Consider the following 14,186-nt stretch of genomic DNA (forward strand, 5'->3'; position numbering starts at 1 on the left):
ATAAGTTAGTACACACTGGTCAACGCATCTAAATGCACATATAATATGCATTTCTTCATAAAATCACGTGACAAAGACAACTAAATTATATTCAATGCGTAAATAGAAACTCCTGCTGCTTCTGCCACATCCGCCTCAGCGACTATATTGATTATATCATTATTGTATTCTACAATTTTTATGAGGTCAGACTAATTACAAAAATGCTTGAAGTAACGTTACACGTTTTTGGACGAGAAATTCGGCCGTATAGGGCTGCTACTAAGGAGAGTTAAATCTGCTGGCTTACTGGGTGGGCCTTGGGGGGACTGCTAGGCCACTCCAGGTGAGCTCAGGTACCAAAGTAGTCAGAATGGCCGGCTGTGGGTAAATCCCAAAGCAGGAGGAACTGAAGGATGGTCGCTCACGTGGTAGGGTCAGGAGATGTACCAGAAATGGCAGACTTTAAGATAGCCTGAAATATGGCTTCTTACAACTCTTAGAAATTCTGTAAGAAATCACAGTCACATAATAAAGCAAATCTGAGCGCATCTGCGATCCCAGGAAATGAGGCACCTCCAACAAAACAATAAGATTGTCAATATCTTATGAAAATTATGAAAACTGGTATTTCAGTGTGACTGAATATTTTCACAATGAACCTTCGAATCAATGCCTAACGCGATTTCAACAAATGACAGTTCACACGATAGCAATGCACTGTAGCTATAATCCCTGAAGGCCACTCAATTCTATCTCATTTATTCATTGATTTCCTATGTGTTTATATTGTCACGTAGAATACGGTGTAATTAGATGACTGACGAACACTAACTTCACTTAACGAAGGTTTATTCAGCACTTGCACATACAAGGGTGCGGAGCGAACTGCCTCCGGCCAGAACACATACAGTATATATTCAGCTACAGAACATTCCAGTACAATGATTCTTAACATTTGTGGATACTTCTAGAATATACTCGAGCCGTATATAGAAATTAAAATTGTACAATCCAGATGAGTGTCGAATTCACGACCCTCCATTTAACAGTTTAGTATCATAACCACTACACCACGGTGCTACTCAGCTTCTTCTGCGACATTTCTCCCTCCTTAAGTGAACAGCGTTACACTGTAGGTCCCCTTTCCCCGGATCGATAACTGGGGTAGTTTAGGGACAAAACACCGAAATGGCACGTCCTATTGAAAGGCTTGGACCAGCTCGTTGAACAATACGAAATTATTGTTATTATGTGGGGTGAATCGTAAGGAAGTGTAGTCCATCCACAGAGGAGGTAGTTTATGAAAACCCTTGGTCGACCAATATTTCAATATTGCTCGTCAGTCTGGGACCTTTGTCAGACAGCATTGACACAAAAAAAAAAAAAAAAAAAAAAAAAAAAAAAAAAAAAAAAAAAAACAGAAGAGACTCGGAAAATAGCAGCACATTTCATTACAGGTTAGTCTCGTTAGCGGGTACAGCAGATAAAACGTATTACCTAGTTAGGATGAAAACAACGTGAAATCACGACTGTCTGATGCCATACGAATGCCGATTGCCTACGGGCGTATATAAAACAGTAACCAAACATCTGACCTCCATTTTCTTACGGCTCACCTAAATCGGCTGTTTCGAATTTCGCGTCGAAGTCTCACAGCCGATCAGCATTCACCGAAAAATATCTCTGGCCTGTATTACTCGGTGAAACCTGGCCTGAAGATTTCAATAGGACTAGATCAGCTGAAAGTAGTGTCGTTTTTTTCCCCGAGAGGTAAGTCGTAAACTGTCTGTACCCTTGATACTGTGCGGACAAGGCTGCTACTGCGCAGACGGAGGAACAAACGAACAGCGCTCAACACTGACTGGTCCGTATCGCAGCAACAGGACGGTATAAGTCGCACGGAGAGAAGCTGCAATACAATGGAGGTTCTCAAAGCGAAGCTGATGTTTCTGATACTGAGTATCAGTCAACGGAATGCGTCTCCTGCAATTAATCCTATCGCATCATAAGAATTGACAACTGATTGCGCTTTAGTGTCCTCGTGTCTGCTTCATACTGGAACGCCCCTTCCTATGGAGGAAAACCTCGCACTGTGGATTTCTTTTCGGTCGCGCCGTCTATGAACAAAGAAGAGAAGTCCCGCCGACGGATGCTGTCGTTCGTGCAGCGTGGCAGAGAATCAGTGAGGAGTTAGGGAGTAGCTGCCGCACCTCGCGCAACACAGCCTGCGATCGGGGGATCGCTGAGGACCCGGGAGTCGCGGCAAAGTGCTCTGCGAGTGGGTCTAATCGACCAAATAATATCTACGGAGAAATGGGACTGGATGGAGCGTGCCTGCAACTGGCATGTCAGCCATTACGGAGCACTTTCGACGCGTTGTTCAGATAATTACCAGAGACACTTTTTCTGTGGATTCATACAGCAGTGGTAAATGTATTTTTGTTGTGATTGTGTGGTGAGTGTTGGTTTCTATTGCAAATGTTCCGCCACAGTTTCTTATTAGCATTAGGTTTTTGGAATCAGAGGGTTTCTGGGAAAAGAATCAAGTGATAGTTTACTGATTTTTTTATTTTTTTACTTCCCAAGTATGACTGCCTATCGAACGTGCGGGTACCTAACGATATATATCCAACGTGTAACACGATATCGATCATACGACCACGGTGACGTGAGTTATGGATACTGTTTGCAGCGGGAACTAGATCAACGACAAAAGACGAACGTTTGCTAAGTTGCAGTTAATTACACATGAAAATAACAACTTTGCTAACGTTGGTCAACAGCCACGTCCGTTTGATGAACTATTCCTCGTGTTGTATAAGCCACCGGCAGCACTCCTTTTTCCTCACAATATGGCTACACTATTTCTGTGTCAGTCAGAAATATCTGGAGAGTCAGTTTTTCCACATAATACTAAACTGAGGAAGTATATGTATTGGAAGACACAGAGTTCGTGTCTGTCTCCTGGACAGCCCTCTCTTTTTCTCGACAATTTCACAGATTTCCACAAGCATTCATTGTTCTGTGTGTAGACTGATAAATCGTCAGAGGACACAAATTCAGGTAATTTCCAAGAATGATTGCCTATCGAAGTCACGGGGTTCAAATAAAACATATCGAATGGGCGATCGTAAATCGATCATGCGACTCCGGTGGAAGGTGTTGTGATCAATTATTTGTTATCATCATTTTCATTTGTTTTCCGTCGTTCCCTTAATTGCTCTCAATTACATACCTCCGCAAATTATTTGTGAGTTGCTAGGGAAACCCAGACGATTTATGTCGTTAGTGACTGGGATGTATGTGTTCTTGACGTTTCTTCGGCAAATTCTCTCACATGTAAAAATGTAATTCCATTTTCATCCAGCGTAGAAAATTGTTCGACTTTTTGTCGCAAATATGGAGTACTACTGGACGAGGAAAGAAGGGAATGTGTAGACTGTGCTGGTGCGAAATGTGTAAAACTTCGTACGAACAGTTTCGATGTTGAAATACCGTTACAATTTCATTGCGGACAGTGCGGAAAACGAACGAGTATCAGGAAGAATACATGGTTTGACACTTCCAAATTATCCATCCAGACCACCGTATTAGGCTTTCACATGACGACAACACTAAGGACGAGTGAGGTAAATTGACTCCTTTGCAATTACAGGTATTTTTGTAACGCTCTTCTTTTCTCGTTGCTGCAATGACCACTGTAAACATACAACACCCGCTACCGGAGCCGCATGATCGATTAACAAACGCACGTTCGATATATATTGTTTGGAACCCGCGACTTCGATAGGCAACCATTCTTATAAATTACCCAAATTCAGCAGAATGATTCACAAATTCACACTGAAATCCTTCTTTCTTTATGACGTTCTATGACTTAAAGACGCCTGTTATCACTTCCGTGCCTGACAATATAAATTGCTTTGTCAGACAGGCTAAAGTTATCTTTCCTCATGAATGTACTTGAACTATAACGCTCTTGTGGGATTCTCTTTCAGTGCCGCCAAATACCCAAATATGTTCACTTTTCAACGTGTAATGTCCCCACACAAAATACCCCCTACCACGCACCAATTAATCATTGTCAATCAAACCATCCACATTCATTCACTTTGGAAAAGTATCTGATCTGATTTTCTCGTGATATATGCGGCGACAGCTCGACGACGCCAAAGTATTTTCTAGTGCGTTTATTCTTTGAAATAACAGAGATGCAGATATGCATTCTCTATGGTTGTTAGAGTGGTATCTAGAACAGCTTCTGGAGTATCTGTTGATGGATTGACGTGTTTCTGAGAGATACATATTCTGCTTTTCTTCTTGCTAAAGCGAGCCAATTAACATTTGTGCCGCTAGCGATTTGTTTGAAGAGAAAGAGACTGTAAAAGGAAAATAATTAAGGCATGGAATCACCGGAGATCTGGATATGTAATGGAGATGGTTTTAATACACAATTTCCTTCATAAATAAGGTTTGTGACTTTTTTGTTCGGGAATGAATGAACGAATGAGTTTTTTTCTGAATCATTTGATGATCACGTTGGCCCTGTAATTAGTGGGGAAGTTTCAGCTGTGTCGAAGAGAGCCTGCAATCACTGAGTCTGCGTTAAATCGTCCAAAAAGGCTTCGTACACATCTGGAATTCGCAATCTTTCGTAAAAGGAACAAATTGTCCACACGATTGATTCTCCCGACTGAATGCAGTGTTTAACAGTAATAATAAATGTAAAGATCTCTTACAGCAAGCCAGCCGCTGATTACCAAGACGAAGGACTCCACCAAAGATCCTATTTGGCTGATTTCACGTAATGAAATATTATATTAAAAACTGTACATAGATAAAGGAGAGAAAGAGAGAGAGAGTGAATGAAAATAGAGATAATACTAATAATCCTCCATTAGTCTAACTTTTCGCCTGTCTTATCACGAATCAACCAAGAAATGGGAGGCTCTAACTTTACTGTATAGATTTGTGTGAAGGTGAAGGGATCTTAAAGGCAACAGATACACGTCTATATAGACAAGACATTACACAAAGTTAGCGGCTAGCTGCATTCATCATCTATTCTTAGATGAAGAGACGGCAACTTATTATCCTTAACATTTAAAAAATCTTAAAAACGGTCACCCTCTCTGGTATTTTCTAGTAGCTGTGTGCGATTCGCGTATTGCGAGAGCCTTTTCTCGTTGACCTTTTGGAACACTCTCGTTCGTGACTACGACGTAACAAACTTCTCGGCAGAAACCGTAGTAGTCGCGCAGGTTGTTCGTGGAGAACTGCGTTTCAGAAGTATTCGCTTGTAGTGTTCAGTCTCTTACCCAACAACAAACCAAATTAATGCTCCTCTCGATGGATAACTTGGATCAGTAAAACTATGTTTTCTTTCTTACAGGTGTTCTCTTGTGACAACTGGTGCAGTACGACTCCCTTGCAAAATATCCTCGAAGTAGAGAAGCAACTCAAATCACCTATTAAATGCAAGTCTTCTGGTCCAGACTGTATACCAATTAGGTTCCTTTCCGAGTATGCAGATGGATTAGCTCCATACTTAACAATCATATACAACCGTTAGCTCGACGAAAGTTCCATACCCAAAGACTGGAAGATTGCAGAGGTCACACCAATATTCAAGAATGGTAGTAGAAGTAATCCACTAAATTACAGGCCCATATCGTTAACGTCGATGTGCACCAGGATTTTAGAACATATATTGTGTTAGAACATTATGAATAACCTCGAAGTAAACGATCTGTTGACACACAGTCAACATGGATTTAGGAAACATCCTTCCTCTGAAAGACAACTAGCTCTTTATTCACATGAAGTACAGAGTGCTATTGACAAGGGATTTCAGATCGATTCCGTATTCCTGGATTTCCGGAAGGCTTTTGACACTGTACCACACAAGCGGCTCGTAGTGAAATTGCGTGCTTATGGAATATCGTCTCAGTTATGTGACTGGGTTTGCGATTTCCTGTCAGAGAGGTCTCAGTTGGTAATATTTGACAGAAAGTCATCGAGTAAAACAGAAGTCATTTCAGTCGTTCCCCAAGGTAGTGTTATAGACCCTTTGCTGTTCCTTATCTATATAAACGATTTGGGAGACAATCTGAGCAGCCGTCTTCGGTTGTCTGCAGATGACGGTGTCGTTTATCGACTAATAAAGTCATCAGAAGATCAAAACAAACTGCAAAACGATTCAGAAAACTTATCTGAATGGTGCGAAAATTGATAGTTGACCCTAAATAACGAAAAGTGTGAGGTCATCCACATGAGTGCTAAAAGAAACTCGTTAAACTTCGGTTACACGATAAACCAGTCTAATCTAAAAGCCGTAAATTCAACTAAATATTTAGGTATTACAATAACGAACAACTTAAATTGGAAGGAACACACGGAAAATGTTGTAGGGAAGGCTAACCAAAGGCTGCGTTTTACTGGCAGGACACTTAGAAAATGTAACAGACCTACATTACGCTTGTTCGGTCTCTTTTAGAATACTGCTGAGCGGTGTGCTATCCTTAGCGGATAGGACTGACGGAGTACATCGAAAAAGTTCAAAGAAAGGCAGCACGTTTTGTATTATAGCGAAATATGGGAGAGAGCGTCACAGAAATGACAGAAGATTTGGGCTGGAAATCATTAAAAGAAAGGCGTTTTTCGTTGCGACGGTATCTTCTCACGAAATTCCAATCACCAACTTTCTCCTCTGAATGCGAAAATATTTTGTTGACACCGACCTACATAGGGAGAAACGATCACCAAGATAAAATAAGGAAAATCAGAGCTCTTACTGAAAGATATAGGTGTTCATTCTTTCCGTGCGCTATACGAGATTGGAATAATAGAGAATTGTGAAGATAGTTCGATGAACCCTCTGCCAGGCACTTAATTGGGATTTGCAGAGTATCCATGTAGATGTAGATACGGAGGCATACTGACAGTTGTTTTTCCCTCGCTCTGTTTGCGAGCGAGACAAGTTAGGAAGTGACAAGTGGTGGTACAATGTACTCTCCGCTACGCACCGTACGCTCTGCGTAGATGTAAGTGCAGACGCATGCGCTCATCTTTCTTTACGAGGTTCCTCCGTAAGAAGTACTATACTTCAGTAAGAGAAGTTTTACACAACTAACCAGGCCACGTCACAACATATAAGACAAGTGTTCTGTACGCTCGCTCTTTTATAAATGTGCTACGCCAGAATTCTCCCAATAAACCGAAGGCGACAATCTGCGTCCCTTAATATCAATCTTAGGTCCTCGCTCCATTTCATAGAGCTTGGCAACATTATGCCTAGATATTTAATCGAAGTGGCTGGGTCATGCGGCTCTCCACAAATACTATATTGGAACATCACGGATTGATTTTCCCACTTATTTACACTAACTTATATCTTTCTAAAAGGGACATTCAATAAGTCGTGCAATACATTTACTTCTCTGCCAGTTTCGGTTGAGAAAACGCAGATTGGGTTTTTTGGGGGAGGAGACCAGACAGCAAGGTCATCGGTCTCATCGGATTAGGGAAGGACGGGGAAGGAAGTCGGCCGTGTCGTTTCAAAGTACCATCCCGGCATTTGCCTGGAGCGATTTAGGAAAATCACGGAAAACCTAAATCAGGATGGCCGGACGCGGGATTGAACAGTCGTCCTCCCAAATGCGAAAAAAAAAAAACAATGCAGAATTTCTTGTGGACATCGTGGATATTCCCACTTCAGCCTTCACAGTGTCATCTGTAACAAAGTGCATTCCAGGCACAGACTTTCTTTTGGCAGAAAATTAGAGCATCGCAGATACTCTTAGGCACTTGCTGAATGTCTATAGTGACCTGGTTGTGAAAGCACAGGGAATCGTTGGGTAATGTCTGTCATCATCGCAACAAGGTTGCGCAAACCTGTCGGATCTCCCGTTCGCCGGTTGGCCGCACACACAGCTGTGACTCCTGCGGTGTTGGAACGTGCGGACACTCTCATTCCAGGTGATCGACGGATGACAATCAAACACCTCACTGCCCAACTGAAAGTCTCTGTTAGTAGTGTTGACACACGCCTCCACCAGTTGTGCTACAAAAGGTGAGAGTCTGCGGGGTTCTCCTACCTTCTAACTCCCATCTATTTGGCCGAGTGAAGGATGCACCCTATGGGGGGCTGTATGTGGTTGATGGAGACGTTACTGGTACAGAGAGACCTCGACCTGTAGATTGGTACCACGCAGACAAACAGGCCCTGCCGTTAATGTGACGTAAGCCCGAAGAAATGTTCAAATGTGTGTGAATTCCTGAGGGACCAAACTGCTTAGGTCATCGGTGCCTAGACATACACACTACTTAAACTAACTTAAACTAACCTACACTAAGAACAAGACACACACCCATGCCCGATGGAGGACTTAAACCTCTAGCGGGAGGAGCCGCGCAGTAAATCTGTCCCAGTGAACGGGTTTTATGTTGAGAAATAGGCTTTCGTAGCCAAAAGGGTGGAAAATAATATGGTGTATTGCAATCGTACATAAAACCACCCTGATTTCATAAAAAACGCCCCTCGTACATTTACAGATCTGCCATACATTGTACCAATTAGTAATTTTGTCTAAGGCATCCTATACCCTACTCCACACACTCAACGACGACATTTTCCCCGTGCAGTATAGAGTCATCAGCAAACAGTTGTTTACTGCTGATAACTGCTGATTTATATAAAGGAAGCATTCCATATTAATCTATACTTTATAATCATCTTGAGGTTGAAGCTCTTTTGTCCGTGTTTGCTTTAACAATACATATGTTTTTGGATGGTGTCCGCCTTTAGCAAAACACAGTATTGTTTTTTATACAGAACAGTTTAACTGCAGTTGCAGCATCATCAGTGAGCTTTTATTTTATGGTTGTTAAACATAAAGAATGCTCTTTGCTGTTTGCATACTTTAAATATTGGTTTTTGAATCGTAATTACAGATGTTTGAATAAAACATGAAATTATGTATTCATACCTTTTACCACATAGTGTGGTATTCCTGCTGTATTATATTTTTTTAGTGTCTGTTTTCTTTCACAGTTTGTCATCTGCAACCATTTACAACTTAATGTAGACAAAATATTTAAGCAAAAATTACGATTTGGAAACTGTTATGGCTATGCCTGAAATTAATTAATTTTATGTGGAACGTTTTGTGTGTGTGTGTGTGTGTGTGTATTCACATTATGTTTCACTTACGTTTTCTTTTTTCCTCATCTTCTTCACTGTGAAGTTCTGTGTATTGAGCTACCACTGCCAATGCTTCACTGTTTACCACTTGTAGAAACAAGATGGCGGACAGTGGAACAGTTGAATACACAGCTCTCTGCAATGGAACTCTGTTGTCTGCCCTCAAAGAATTATTAGATAACACCAAGCTATTGCATAGGAACGCTCAATGAGCGACCTGACGACGTTAAAGTAAAACTGCAATAACAGTCACTCGGTTGATTTTTGTTGTTTCGAATTAGAGCATGCAGTACTCCTACACTAGACTTCTGAGCCTTGCCTGTTGAAAGCAAATGCCGCAGTGATGGTTAAATGGTAATCAATCATTTATATCAGTAGTTGAAACTTCCTTAATGTGGAAAATCATTCACGCCAGAACGGTCTTTGTTGAAACCAGACTATCTTTTGTGCCTCTTTTTCCCTAAAAGCACTCGCTCCACACACAGTTTAAATCTTTCGAGCTGCCTCCTTGGCATTCACTCCTCTATTATACCAAAAGTAAATACTGTGTTGCAGATGTTACGCCTGTTCCCACTTGCGTCCCAATTTTATAACGCTTAACCGTAGTTCATGGTTTTCAAGTATGCAAAATCCGATGATTAACTGCAAGATGATAACTAGAACATCAAATTCGTAAGTGACAACTGATACAGACACTGACAGCGTCGCGCCGCGTTCACCTGAGCGGCGCCAGATTTCAGGCGGCGGGTGGCGTCTGGCCGGTGGCCGGTAGCCGCTCAGCCGCTGCAGCGCGAGGAAATGCTCGAGCGTAAGTTGTTCTTATCGCGACGCAGCCACGAGCTGTCCTGCAGAATTGTTTCTGGAAGTATTTGTTATTATTGGTGGGTAAAATGTGAAGCGAATTATCTTCGATTTTCAATCAGACTCATAACTTTAGACGAGGGCCGAAATATGGTAAAAAAAAGGGAGTTACGGTCGGACGCGAACACGCGACTATAAGGTTAGAATGCGCAGCGATCACCACTTTTTTTTGTCTCCTTGCTCCCCTTCAACCTGCCCTTTACACTAGCCAACTTTTGCCTTCTCGGCCCGGGTTCTCCGCCTTTAAAGAGAGAATTTAACTTAATGATGTAAAAATGCGCTTCCTCTGAACGGCAAACTAAGTATGCCCCTTTTGTTGCCTTTTGTTTGCTACATGGCTTGAATAAAATAAATACACTCCTGGAAATTGAAGTAAGAACACCGTGAATTCATTGTCCCAGGAAGGGGAAACTTTATTGACACATTCCTGGGGTCAGATACATCACATGATCACACTGACAGAACCACAGGCACATAGACACAGGCAACAGAGCATGCACAATGTCGGCACTAGTACAGTGTATATCCACCTTTCGCAGCAATGCAGGCTGCTATTCTCCCATGGAGACGATCGTAGAGATGCTGGATGTAGTCCTGTGGAACGTCTTGCCATGCCATTTCCACCTGGCGCCTCAGTTGGACCAGCGTTCGTGCTGGACGTGCAGACCGCGTGAGACGACGCTTCATCCAGTCCCAAACATACTCAATGGGGGACAGATCCGGAGATCTTGCTGGCCAGGGTAGTTGACTTACACCTTCTAGAGCACGTTGGGTGGCACGGGATACATGCGGACGTGCATTGTCCTGTTGGAACAGCAAGTTCCCTTGCCGGTCTAGGAATGGTAGAACGATGGGTTCGATGACGGTTTGGATGTACCGTGCACTATTCAGTGTCCCCTCGACGATCACCAGTGGTGTACGGCCAGTGTAGGAGATCGCTCCCCACACCATGATGCCGGGTGTTGGCTCTGTGTGCCTCGGTCGTATGCAGTCCTGATTGTGGCGCTCCCCTGCACGGCGCCAAACACGCATACGACCATCATTGGCACCAAGGCAGAAGCGACTCTCATCGCTGAAGACGACACGTCTCCATTCGTCCCTCCATTCACGCCTGTCGCGACACCACTGGAGGCGGGCTGCACGATGTTGGGGCGTGAGCGGAAGACGGCCTAACGGTGTGCGGGACCGTAGCCCAGCTTCATGGAGACGGTTGCGAATGGTCCTCGCCGATACCCCAGGAGCAACAGTGTCCCTAATTTGCTGGGAAGTGGCGGTGCGGTCCCCTACGGCACTGCGTAGGATCCTACGGTCTTGGCGTGCATCCGTGCGTCGCTGCGGTCCGGTCCTAGGTCGACGGGCACGTGCACCTTCCGCCGACCACTGGCGACAACATCGATGTACTGTGGAGACCTCACGCCCCACGTGTTGAGCAATTCGGCGGTACGTCCACCCGGCCTCCTGCATGCCCACTATACGCCCTCGCTCAAAGTCCGTCAACTGCACATACGGTTCACGTCCACGCTGTCGCGGCATGCTACCAGTGTTAAAGACTGCGATGGAGCTCCGTATGCCACGGCAAACTGGCTGACACTGACGGCGGGGGTGCACAAATGCTGCGCAGCTAGCGCCATTCGACGGCGAACACCGCGGTTCCTGGTGTGTCCGCTGTGCCGTGCGTGTGATCATTGCTTGTACAGCCCTCTCGCAGTGTCCGGAGCAAGTGTGGTGGGTCTGACACACCGGTGTCAATGTGTTCTTTTTTCCATTTCCAGGAGTGTATAAATTCCATTGAGAAGGCATTTACATAACTGTTATGGAAACGTAACAGCATCTATTAATTTCTTTCTCAGTGTGTGGAAAAACGGAAAGAAGCAAAATCATTATTGCTTATATGTAAAATTTTCTTCTTCAGAAAGGTAACAAAGTAAAGTAGGCCTCTGTTGCTTGATTTGACTAACAATTAACATAAAGTTGTCTTCATGTCTAAAGCAAAAGAAAGAAAGAAAGAACTAAATAAAAGGTATTTGCCACTTTCATCATTGTTGTATACTTTCCTCAAAACAAAGTAATATACAGGGTGTATTATAATTAATGGTGTAAACGAATACAGTTGAAAGTACACGATACGAGAAGCAAAAAAATCTGAGTAAACATAGGGTCGAAAATGCATACCTCATGAGCTATGAGCCATTTTTCATCTTCGATATTGTGAAACAAATCTCTTCTACTGCAAGTTCTTTGCTTTCCATGTTTTCGGAAGTGGTAGTATGGACCAAGATAAGAAAAAAAAGTGTCCAGCAAACATGTGCTTTAGAACGCATACCTTAAAAGTTACGAGCACTTGATCATTACAAGAGTTGTGTTTCAAAGTAGCAAAGATGAAGAAGTGCTCATAGCTCTTAAGGAATGCATTTTAGAGCACATCTTTACTGGGATTTTTTTCTTGTTTTGGTTCATAGTACCAGTTCCCAAAATATGGAAAGCAAAGAACTTGCAGTAGAAGAGATTTGTTTCATAATATCGAAGACGAAAAATTGCTCGTGACTCCTAACGTAGGCATTTTCGACCCTATGTTTACTAAGACGTTTTTGCTTCTAGTATCGTGTATTTTCAACTGCATGCGTTTACGCCATTAATTATGATACACCCTGTATACAGATGGACTTAACTGGTCTATGCTGATGAGCTTCTATGTTTACTTGCTGCTTCAAAACCTCCTCCTGCTTCGTGAAGTAGAAACTTTAACCAAAAGTAATTCGTGTAATATACGAAATGTTTGGTTGTTTAGTGTAAATTACTCGCTTCTATTGTTTACAGTATTGTTTTAGTTTAAAAAATTGCAAAATTTTCTTTGTATTTTTTAACACAAATCAAGTTACGATGCTGAGTTGTAAGATATACTCCGAAGTCTTCCCTGTTGCTTGATTCTTTTCTTAGGATGTAATGCACCGTTGGGCCTTTCAATCAGTTGATTGCGTTTCATTTTGTTTTAGGGTAAGGTATACTGTCAAGGTTTAAAAATTCAGCAGGCATAACGGTGTTGAGCGTGGTTCTGCTGATGCTATCTTTCGTCTTATGTAGAGCCATGTGTCTTGTACCTTGTCACACAACAATCTATGCTCTTCGGTTTCTGGTATATTACATAATGTACACGACGGTGACTCTGACAATCCAATATAGTGAAGTTTAGAGTTCGTAATTTTGGCAGCAAAGTACCAGGTCGACTTGACATACGTTGGCAGGTTACGGCAGTGAATATTTTCCCATAGTGTTTCCCAGTTATAACTCATGTGCCGTCAAGAGCGACGTTCATCATTAATGGATTAAAGTTAAGCATGAAACAAATTACGTCCGCTTTCTGAATTCTCATTCCTTGTCATGTTCCAGACCTCACGTCAGTATAGCTCTTCCCTCTTCATGCCAGCCTGCGTGAGCTAAAACGTGTGCATTTCGGCCTCCAGTTGTAACACGGTGTTGGCTCTTCTGCCAACCCAACATTGGCGACGAGTAAAAACGGTGCTCTTATCTATACTGCCCTGAAATCATTGTGTCATGGCTTCGCCACAATCTCCAGATGTACTATCCGAATTTTATCGCTTACAGAATCATCAGACGCAGGCCTTACTGGATGCCCTTGGACAGCTCATCCAGGTTCAATGTGCAATGCAAAACGATGCGGCAGCCGCCGCTCCACCGCTAATGCAGCCACAATACGCAGTTGCACTGACCTTCCGAACTTTTGATGTTGCACTGGAAAGCTGGACGGAGTGGTCACGCCAATTTGGATTCCATCTCGCCGCCTACAGAATTCAAGGTAACGAGCGGCAGCGTTTTCTTTTGTCGTCCATCGGAGTGCAAACTTACCATATGATAGTCAAATTATTTCCCCCACGTGACGTAGCAACTCTGTCCTACGACGAAATTTTGTCTGCATTAGATGCATATTTCAAACAATCAGTCAATGTAGTTGTGAAACGGTATACCTTCTTTCGTAAAAAACGTACGGCAGGTCAGACTAATCGGGAGTGGGTTGCAACCTCACAAAGCCTTACTAGGGATTGTGCTTTTGAGTGTCAATGTGGACTCCCATATTCAGATACTATGGTACGTGATGCAATTGCTCAGAACGTTTCTGATGTTC

This window comes from Schistocerca americana, chromosome 3 (assembly GCF_021461395.2).
Source record: "Schistocerca americana isolate TAMUIC-IGC-003095 chromosome 3, iqSchAmer2.1, whole genome shotgun sequence".
In the NCBI taxonomy this organism is placed as follows: Eukaryota; Metazoa; Arthropoda; class Insecta; order Orthoptera; family Acrididae; genus Schistocerca; species Schistocerca americana.